The sequence below is a fragment of the Notothenia rossii genome, assembly GCF_949606895.1.
Source record: "Notothenia rossii genome assembly, chromosome: 10".
Taxonomy (NCBI): Eukaryota; Metazoa; Chordata; class Actinopteri; order Perciformes; family Nototheniidae; genus Notothenia; species Notothenia rossii.
This window is the reverse complement of record NC_136908.1, coordinates 5,300,244-5,311,566: the sequence shown is the minus strand read 5'-3', so window position 1 is coordinate 5,311,566 and position 11,323 is coordinate 5,300,244. Positions and strand designations below refer to the sequence as shown.

The 11,323-nt window shown below is 41.4% G+C and overlaps 1 long non-coding RNA gene across 1 annotated transcript in view; it reads left to right on the top strand.

Moving 5' to 3' along the window:
- Positions 1–640: 640 nt before the first annotated feature.
- The window catches only part of LOC307021018, a 12,040-nt gene continuing 1,357 nt past the window's right edge, over positions 641–11,323 (top strand). Inside the window, exons 1-2 of the long non-coding RNA XR_013803064.1 lie at positions 641–1,023; positions 1,828–1,870. This is a non-coding gene — a long non-coding RNA (uncharacterized lncRNA). The remainder of the gene's footprint in view (positions 1,024–1,827; positions 1,871–11,323) is intronic.

Genomic DNA, 11,323 nt, shown 5'->3' with positions numbered 1-11,323 from the left:
ATTTGCAGATTTGGTTTAATGATGTGAAATATAATCAACACTTGAATAAGACCTCTTTACTATTATTCCGAAATGGATTTGCATAATGGATTTGCATAATGACTACTTTTACTTTTGGTACTTTTAGTATATTTTGATGCTTACACTTTTTTGCTTTTACTTGATTAACATTTTGGGTGCAGGACTTTTACTTGTATCCGAGTATTCTTACACTCTGGTAGTTTACTAGTAGTTTAATAAACCCCGAGCCTGTTTTTCAGGTTTCAGGCTCGAAAATGACATTCCCAGAACAAATGACCATATCTTCCCTTCTAAAAGGGTTAAATTAATAATCTTTTTTCTCAAAGTAATGATAAACCTGTCAGTTGGATGTAGAGAAGTCAGATTCAATATAGATGTTTTTTATTATAAAGAAAATTCAGATTGAACATGTTAAAAAACTGTAAATTATAGTGTCCGTCCAAAAGATATTTTGTACTTATAGTGAAAACTAACCTTGGATGATGGGTTAGTAGACTAAAAGCTTTAGGAATCCAAAGTACAACATATAATAAGTACCCTGTATCAAGATTGATGCGAAACAAGTGATATTTGACCTTTTAGACAGATTTAGCAAAAAAGAAACCTCTTCTGGGGCCATTTGGGTGGATTTTTCTTATCTCTGGCTCCCCCTGCTGGATTTTGACATGTGACATCTCTTTCTAACCGTCAGAGCCAATGGAATCGAGGGGAACTCCCACATAGTCCTTATTTGGTCATGTGTGTGTGTTAGACTGCTGCATTGCCAAGACCGGAAGCAGCGGTCACTCTGGTGGCTACCATTAGCAGCTAACTTTTGCTCTGCGATTTTTGCATAAAAATGGAATTATGCATTATAAATAATTCAAATTATTGCCCAGAAACTTTATCAACCTATGGATTAACCGATTTAGCCGCGTTTTTTCTCGTTTTAATGCCATTGAACACGTCTTTTGATCAGATTAACAGCTACGGTGAGACGATCTCCCTAGAAGCTACGTAAAGGTACGTGTTGTGATGTCTGTCTTTGCTTCCCCTGTCGCAAGTTCGGATCAGTCAGTGATGATACTATATACCTAAATAATCTGTGGAACCTCAGCTTTAATCGGAGATCTAGTATGTGCAGCTACAATAAGTAATAAGGGTACTTTTATCTTGAGTTCTGTGCCAATGTCCGTTAGCATTTTTCGCTAAGGGGTCATTTAGATGCTTCTTATGAGACTTGTGTTTTGTTTTGGTAAAAATGGTTTATATCGTCAGTTAGCTGAGATTATTTCCGTTAATCTGGTATAACACATTAATAGGTTCTTAAATATTAAGATCCCCTGAGACACAGTGCCCTGAAAAAAAAAAACAGGGTCCCTGCCGGCGGGGACCTTGGGGCTTAACAGGTTAAAATATCTGAGTACTTCTTACATCACTGGTATATAATGAATTAAAGACTGGATTTATTTAAGTCTGCAACAGATACATTGGTCATCATCGCTACAGGTTTACCCACACTTCCACCATGAATATATGACATCATACCAGTTAATTAGGGTTGGAAAGGGAACACAGGATTTTTTAATTATAGTAGGCCTACTTTCAAATCATTGCCTTTCACGAATCTTTTCATTTTGCATACCATCTGGCATTTAATCAAACAGATACCACTCTGTCTTGACTAACTCCCTCCCTGTGTGTGTGTGTGTGTGTGTGTGTGTGTGTGTGTGTGTGTGTGTGTGTGTGTGTGTGTGTGTGTGTGTGTGTGTGTGTGTGTGTGTGTGTGTGTGTGTGTGTGTGTGTGTGTGTGTGTGTGTGTGTTAGTTCCGCAGCGTTTTCTCAAAGTGACTGTGACAGAATAATACAGGTGAGGTGCATCCGTGGTCAATTTGCTGGGAGCAGGTAGTGTTAAATTACTGCACTATATCGTGGTTCAGCATCGTCCTCTGACATGGGCCTGGGGAGATACACCAGAAAAAACATTAGGGGGCAATGTTGTACAAATAAAATGGAAACAATGGGGCATTCACTGCTTTCAGGCTGGCTTTCTCACTAATAAAAAGGGTGTGGGAGGTCAAGTCAATTGTAGCGCAACCAGATACTCCATGATTGCAATTTCTTAGCAGACAAGAACCCATATTGTTCATAGATCCATGCTCCTACAGAGCAGCCAGTGGCTCTGGGCTTCACTCAGCCATCAGCAGGTGTGCTGGCTCTGAGATGAATCAAAAGACACTGCTTGCTGAATAGCAGCTCTCCACTGGTATCGAACAACACAAACACATAGGAGCACACATCCAGTCTGCAGGGATGTAGCTTGGGCTCATCCAATCTGATTTACGATACAATACGATAATACTTTAATGTTCAGATCAAGTCAGAAATTGGACTTGCATCCCAGCAGCTCCATGTTTAACATCAACATAGACACATGTTGACACAATACATGAAAAACAAACATTTAACATAACAGCACAATCACTGGATTGATGATTTCACAGGATCCTCCTTTTTAGAGTTATTTATCTTTTTTCATTTATAGGCCTGCTGAAGCTAATCATACAGCAGCCGGCACTTTGCAAGGAAGCAAAGGCTATCCATTAGTCAATGCCAGAGTAAAGACTGGCTCTGTAATGGAATCATAAGAGCCGAGCAAGGCGTGTAACCGAAGGGTTTTAAACAAGAGTAAAGTAGACAGGTCACTTGGTCACTTCTGCTGAGCACCCACTCACCGTCAGCTCCTAATGCAGATATAATAAACCCTGCAATCAATACCCTCATTCAAACTGCTGTGAATTAAAAAGAGGAAAAATAACTAAATCCACAAAACAGGAAGACCTCTCCTGCTGACCTCATTAGTGGCCATTGCCTGTCTAGGCTGAGTAAGCATTCTGAAAAACCGCAATGCATTTTCAACAACGCTGCTACAGCAGGATGAGAGCTACTAGGTGTTGATCAAGTGCAATTTCATCAGATAGAGTTCAAATTGTTTTCTGGCAAGACAGCACATTGTTGGTTACTAATTGTATTTCTACAGCAGAAGCTTTTTTCTCTCCACCTTTTGTCCAGAGAAACATTCAAAAGAGCGTTATCTCCATATTCTCACTGCTTTTCTGAAAGTCAAAATAAATATTTTTCATTTGTAGAAAGAGAGTTTTGTTTATCCAGTGGAGACATTTCACAGGCAAGCATCTGCCCGGTTTTGCATCATGTTCCTGGCAATACATCCGTGATAAAACATCAAGCAGGTGGAACTGCAACAATTGTTTACATGTACCACATAAAGAGACTAACAACATCAAGGAGCATGTTTGCAGAGTGAAAAACTCAATTATGAAGCGTCAAAGGCAGTTTAGTTTATATTCTGCTTATTTAATTGCGCAAACTACACCCCGTTTAAACTGCCTCCTTAATTCAATTACACCCAATATGATAATAAGGCCGGTTTGCTGAAATGTGAGAATGTGGTTGGCCTGCCTGGGGGAGAGAGAACATCTGCAAGGCTCGCTGCTGAACGCTTTGTGCGAGAGTAATAAAGGGTGAGAGAGATAACGCCATGGGGAGGATAGTGTGCGGCGAGTGCAGTGTGTCAGTGCATGTGGGGCGTGAATGGAGAACGGAAGATATGTCTTTATAATATAGCATTGAAAATCCATTCAGGGCTGTCCATCTCTTACTTTTTTATCTGACGACTGGGGTCCTCTCAGTCTCTGTCTCCCTTTCTGACATCTACCAGGTGGCGGGGGCCGATAAGTGAGATGCTGAGTAGGTGATTTTCAAATATTCTTGGGGATCACTCAATCATTCCTTGTGTGTGAGAGGGAGATTTGTGGGAACCATTTGAATACTAATGTAGAATTTAAAAACCTCACATGATAAAAGGCTCCTAGGGACAAATCTGTATTCGCAGGGACTAGAAATGACAATGTCAGCGAGTAAATATGGCTACCACTTTTCATTCAAGAAGACAAGAGCTGCATGGGATCTCACTTTAAATGGGAGTCCTGGTGTGATAATCTTTCTTAAACCACAATGCAATCACACACAGAGCCATTGGACAAGGCTGAGATACTCTTTCTTTCAGGAAGCTCTCCACACAAGTTCTCCAACACTCCTACGCAGGGGCGCCGCCAGGGATTTTGGGCCCCTTGAAAAGATATCACATTGGTTACTTAAACATTTTTTTCTTAATGTTCTAAAATTGTTTGGGCCCCTGTCAGTCACGGGCCCTTAGAATCGTCCTAACTTTTCACCTCCTTACGGCGCCCCTGCTCCTACGCACCCTTCACTGGCTAGAGATGGCTGCTCTGATGCGATTCAAGATATTAGTTCATGGTTATCATTCTCTGAAAAAGGCTCAGACCCATCGTCCTTCCTGAACATCGTCAAACCGGACAACACAGCCAGTCTACTATGCGTTGCTACTGCCAATTAATTAGCTAATCCCTCGCTACAAGAACATTCACTTGCTGTCTTGATCAAAAATCGTGAAACAAGCTCCCCATTGACACCAGGACGATGGGCGCTTTCACACTGCAGTACTTTTCCCACAAAGGTTCGAGTTCTGATGAACTAAGTACAGATCGCGTTCACACCGGAATAAGTCCCTGGGGGAGGATTAGGCAAATGAGCCGCTGACGTCACTTCTTCTTCTTCTGCTTTGGGTTTACTGGCAGGCCGCAAACAACTTCACGCCATATACTACCACCCGAAGTCCCCCGGAGTTGGGGACTCCCAGCAGCTTCTACTGAAGCCTTCCGAGTAAATCGCCAGAACGCCGACACCTCCTCATCTCCACCGCTCCCATGTTTTCTTTTGTGTTGCCATAAGTTAGTCTCTCTGCGTTTCTGCGCTGGGCTAATGCTAATGCTATGATAATAAAATGACGGCTTCACAAAACTTTTTGGGGATTTTACGGGGCGTGGTTTGCAATCCGCCCAGCCAATCAGAAATAGGAACCTTTTTCTCCCACGAAAGTCCCTGCTCTCTAGCAGGGACGGAAAAGGGGGTAAAAAGGTTCTCATGAACTAATTTTAGTTCCGGCTCTTTTTGGTGTGAACGCGACATTTCGGAACTATATCGGAACTAAAGTGGGAAAAGTACTGCGGTGTGAACGCGGCTATTGCAGATGGAATGTGTTCAGGCTGCTCCTTCGCCCACTGGATTAAATACAAAAACAACATTGTTAATTTCTAATTGTATCTATATGCAGTTCTTGAAGTAGTGAACTGAAGAAGTTCAGTATATTTGCTGAAGTTGTTGTACCTTTATGGTTAAAATCCCATTTTTAGGTTGTACTTGGAGGAGTTTTATAGAATGTTGTTGTTACTTTTGCGGACGTTACGGTCTGAACATTGTACAGTATGTCTCCTCTGCAAAACCTAGTTAAGATGAGCGACACATCTAGGGCTCTTCACCCTGGGAATTTTATCCAGACAACCTTTCTCTCTCAATACACATTTCAATACATTAACTCAAGGTTAAGGATATCTACAAAGATAGATCCAATACAAGGGCTTTTACCCCCTGAATGTAACTCCTTGATGTAAGGTAACACAAGGCCACAGATAGCCACAGCCCTAAAAACTAAACTAGAACACAATATTATGCATGTAACTGATAGAGAAAACACTGACTTGTATAATGAAAAATGAACTATAAAAAATGGTAAACGCCAAGTCAGTATTGGTGCCAGTACTTACTTGGAATATCACATTGGTGTACCCCAATAGAGAGCTGAGTAAAATACTCCACGGGGCCAATGATTCTGACGTTCACCTATCATCCTGTCATTTCTTCATTTATTTGGCAGGGACAGTGCACATTAATCAACATTTCTGTAAATGTGTCAGAGTTAGCCAAGAGGCCATTTTTCATCTGTAGTCCATGGACACATTTTGTAAGTCACCCAAGACAAATTTCATTTTAAACAATTAAATACAATCAAATAAAAACATGCAACATACGGTACTTGACATCTTAATAATAAAAAAAAACGGAACAATAAAACAAAACACAGGAAGTGTAGACAGGCAGTGGGGTGTAAGGAGCAGAAGAGTGTGTCAGTGTTTCAGAGCTGATTCCTCACTAACCATGATTTGAGTTGGGATTTAAATAAACTAAATGTAGTCTGGTCTCTGATAGTAGATGGGATTGACTGACTGAAGGATCTTTTCCTGAGTGGAATAATGAACTTTTCCTTTTCCGTTGGTGTGAAATGACACAGAGATGTCACAGAGTGGGCTGAGGTACAGTACACCAGTCTGATGCCAAAGAGGGGTATAGGGGGTTGAAAGGGGGGGTATTGAGTCAGAAATCACTTAGGGAGGCCAGCAGAGTAGATAAAGCAAAGAGATCAATATGGCACAGAGATTGTTCACACTGTAATTGATGAACACGTGGCTCGCCAGGACTTCCTCTCGACCCTACGGGCTAATTTCAGCCCAATCGAACCGGCTCAATAAGGCCAGTAAGTGCTTTTATTGACCTGCCAAAGGCCATGCTATTGGTATTGGAAGGCCTCTGTGTCTTTATTTTTAGACTTTCTATAAGTAACACAAGGTGTAAAAAAGGCTTTAAAGTCCGTGACTAGAGGGAGATTCCAACCAAGTCCTTTATATTAAAGGTCCCATGACATGCTTTTCCGGTTATTACCCGTTCCCTTGTGTGTTATGTAGCTTTTTCTGCATGTAAACGGTCTGCAATGTCACAAACCCTCAAAGTACACCCTGTAGCGAGTAAAACTCTAAAACTGAAAATACCTGTCTATGCTGCCCCAGAACGCCTCGTTGGGGATTTTTATTTTTCAATTTTTTTCTTCCTGGTCTAAGTGACGTATCGACGACCCCATGGACCAATTGGTCCAAATGAACCAATCCGTGGAGCTCCTCACACACACACTCACTCAGCCTTATCTTTTCTCAGCCGCAGCTCCGCGGATTTCTCAGCCTAAATCCGCTGTGTCTCGCAGACCCCACGCAGCAACCAGGAAACAACCCCATGGAATTATGATCAGTAGAAATGGCCATGTCATGGGACCGTTAACAATACAGCATATTCAGCCCTTCTGCTGCATGTAATCCCTGTAATACCAGCACTCTCAACTCCACTTCTTGTCATGCTTCCTTTCTAGAAAATGTAACACAGAAATAAAAATAGACTTCAAATTAATCAGCTCTGACTCGGGCTGGGACGCTTTAATTAAGGCTGTTTGATGTTTGACACGCAGTAGGGCTGGTTGTGATGTAAGAATGGAGCAGGAGAGTCCATAAAGGTGATGTGTATGTCTGTGGATGTACTTGAACACCTAACTGCCTCACTACAGACCTCCTTGCGGGGCCCATAAATCCACCCTGTGATTGGAGAGAGAAGGTAATGAGGGACCTGGTGCACTGTGAGGCCACACACACACTCGCAGACATCCAAACACACTCGCATTTCTCCGTAAATAACACCCCCACTGACCCTGACAGCGGTCTGATCCTCTCGTCCCGCCACGATCACCTTCCTCCAGTAAATCTATCTAATTAACTCTGCAGCCCAAACCGAGGAGTCTCTACTCCGGTCAATCAGGTTTCTGCAGCGTAATAGTGTCTGACAGGACACAAAATTAACTGAATAAAATTAAGTATTTTCACTCGGCGTTCTTGCTTTCCCCCAAAGTATTAATTGTTGTTTTCAAAAGTATTGGAAGTGTGGAATTGATGGCCGCGGAATAACAATTTACTTCCAGGCAGACAAATGGCTTTCAAGTTAACTTAAAAAAACGCGGCCTGGCTTTCCTCTGACAGCGTGTCACTTAGCTGGATGCATTTCTGTACTCTGCATAACGCCGCACGCTGCCGCTGCTTGTTTTCCGAGTGCTCTGTTATTGATGCAGCAGGCAGATTGAGGGGAAAATGGGAAGAACAGAGCGGCGTGGTGATGATAAGTGGATTCGAAAATTGCCTCGGTGCCCTTTCAGCGGCCTGAAACGTGCCTTTCTTGTTCTTAACTGTTGACTCGGACCAAACCAAACCCAACCTCCGCTGACCTTTTGTGTGTAGCGTCTAAGTAATGGAATGAGAACCTGGATAAAGTTAATTGGCTGTTTCCTTACACTCCGCAAGCTGCCGATAATTAATCAGAGAGAACAAAAGCCACTACATCACCTCCTAATTATGGGTGAGCACTTGGCAGGCTTGATACACAGGATCCTCATCAGTGTGAATTTCCTTTATCTGGAGCATGTTTGTGTGTTTGTGTGTGTGTGTGTGTGTGTGTGTGTGTGTATGTGTGTGTGTGTGTGTGTGTGTGTGTGTGTGTGTGTGTGTGTGTGTGTGTGTGTGTGTGTGTGTGTGTGTGTGTGTGTGTGTGTGTGTGTGTGTGTGTGTGTGTGTGTGTGTGAGTGTGTGTGTGTGTGTGTGTGTGTGTGTGTGTGTGTGTGTGTGTGTGTGTGTGTGTGTGTGTGTGTGTGTGTGTGTGTGTGTGTGTGTGTGTGTGTGTGTGTGTGTGTGTGTGTGTGTCTGTATCATGTCAGCATTTGTTACCCTGCAGTTCAGCCTCATTACATTCTTAATAATAGGTTTTGATTACAGCATGCAAAACATTGTTGTAGCATATTTGAGATATTTGGAATCATTCCTCAAGTTCTGATTAGCTAATCATTTATGCAGTGCCAAAGGAAAGTGTGAGCGGGCTTTTCAAAGCCTCAGGCTCTGAGTCTGAGTGTCGGAAATGCTGATTAGTTAGGAGGCAAAATGTTATCTCTTCACACATGCAAGCCTGTTTCATCCCAATGTATTTACACACTGCAAATATAAAAAGTATTCAACAATAATGAGATGAAACAGACAAAACAAGACGAATTATGCGTAGATGTAAGCACGTTTTAGGCAGTAATTACATGGCCCTATTTAAACTGTTTTTTGTAAGCATTTTGAAGGATTTTGCAAGAAATTAAAAGAAAAATAATACAATAAAAAATGGAATCTAAAACCAAATGTAAACATATATATTAGACGAGTGGTAGGAATGAAAAATTTGCTAATAAACATTAAAGAAAGTAACCTACAGCTCAAGGGAATGTCAGTAGCGTTGCAGGTATTTGGTTATGCAACAAAGGAAAAGTAAGCAATTTGATCAGAGTATGGGTAAGTATATAAATGAAGGGATCTTTAAATCGTTATCATCTTCCACAGGAGAACATGAACGTCTCAAGGACACTTTTAAAGCCCAATTATCCTTGTTTTTAGGGCGACTTGCAACATCTGTCCAGGGACAACAGATGAAAAATAGCCTCTTGTCACATTTACAGAAATGTTTATTAATGTGCACTGTCCCTGTTAAATACACTAATACATAAAGCTCCTGGTGGCGATAAAGGACAAATGAAGGATCACTAAACCATCAGGAATCACTAAAATCTGCACCAAACTGCATGGCAACAATTAAGTGAAGCTTTAAAAGTGTCCTACAAAGCTCAGTTCCAGAAAGGAGCGCTATCTAAAGCAACACATCCATTTGGAGAAGATGTTTTCACTCTTAAATTATATAGCATATAGACTTAGATCCTAGTGTAATCAACTATTAGCCCACTGCTCCTAGTACTAGACTCAGGGACGTGCACAGGTACGGGCTAATGTTGCCCGGGCAACGGCCCGTTTGGCCTTTTTGGCTGACCTGCCCCTCCGGAGAGAGCGAGAGTTTGTTTTTCTTTTTTCTGTTGTGGCCGAATCAACATGACAAGGCCCACAATTAGTATTGTAGCGTCTCGCTGCGGGAAACACACTTTGTCAGCGCCATCATCTGCCGGTGCGTTAAGACCACCTCAGTGTCGGATTTTGGAAACTTGATTTTGAGTTTCTCATGGCATTTAGGGTATAAGGGACAAACCAGGGGACTTTACTTCCTCTTGATACCGTCGGTTATTTAAAAAAAAAAAACACCTAAATATAGCCTACTTGTTGTTATTGAGCTTCTGTCTTTCTGTGTCTTTTCATCTGTAAACTCCTCAACGGGCCGCTCGCTCTCTTTTCTTGATCGCCCTCTCACGGGTGAACAGTTCAATGTCCCGCTTCATTGTAGGATTTCCGCCATGTCTCTACCACTTTAGTTTGACCATCTCTGTTACTAAGTTATGGAATACTAAATAAATAAGTAATTAGATACCTTACCGTTACTGCGCTCATAAAGAATGATAAGAATAAGAATAATGCGTATTGAACTGGTTTCATTCATTAGTGAGTTTATTTAAGGTAATTAGTTAGAAGCCCTATTTTATCAGTATGTCTGGACTGCACAGCAGTTACAATGGTCAAACTACATTAGGCAGAGGCCAAATTTCACTGTGTATGTCACGTGTTCTGATTGGTCAATTCAGAACACGTGACACGTTTTTAATCCAGAACAGACAGACCACTGCCAAGGATTTATTGACCGCTGTTAAGGACGCTTACATCTGCAGAAAGAAGTTCGGTCAATTTAACTGTATCAATAAAGAACACCCTTCATGCAGATCTAGATACCTCCGCTTCGCGTCGGGCTCCTGATCAGCCTGTCGGGTGTTATTTTCCCCACAATGACCGCTGCACAATATCTCTTACATTAGAACCACACATGCCTATGTCACATGATCCAACATGCATTGATAAACTCCTTTCTAGATGTTTGAGGAAATATAACCTTTTGGAGGGTTCATGTGGAAAATATAACTTTCCTGTAATTTTCCAGCTAAACTTCTTATCTACAGAAATACATGTCTTTATGTCTTTATTAGGATCCCCATTAGCACTAGCATGAGCATTGGCTATTCTATGAAAAGCAGAACACCAGATGCGAACAAGTTGATTCTAAAAAAAATGTATTCAACACCAGCTATCTGCACCCCAAATTGGTCTGTCTTTCCCTACAATTAAATATATCTTCCTCGAGATGTGTACAAGCCACGGTTTGTGAAAATGGCCATGACAATGTAAAAGATAAGAGAAAAGATAAGCTAGTAAGATAAGAAGTACTTTATTGATCCCAATTTGGGACATGTTTGTGTTGCAGCAGCATAACAAGACATGGCAATGTACAATAACAATGAAAAGACTAGAAATAAACAAGAAAGTAGAAAATATACATGTTGAATTTACAAACGAACAATAACAAGATATAAAGCAAGTTATTACAAGTATGTGAGAGATGGAATATTAAACTGTATACAACTGTGCACTGCAGTGCTCTTACAGAACCAGAGTCACTGAAATGCTGGAGACATTGAAATGGTTAACTGTCAGACAGAGGTCAACTTATATTTTATTACATTTTGACTCACTCACCAGATATATTATCACAG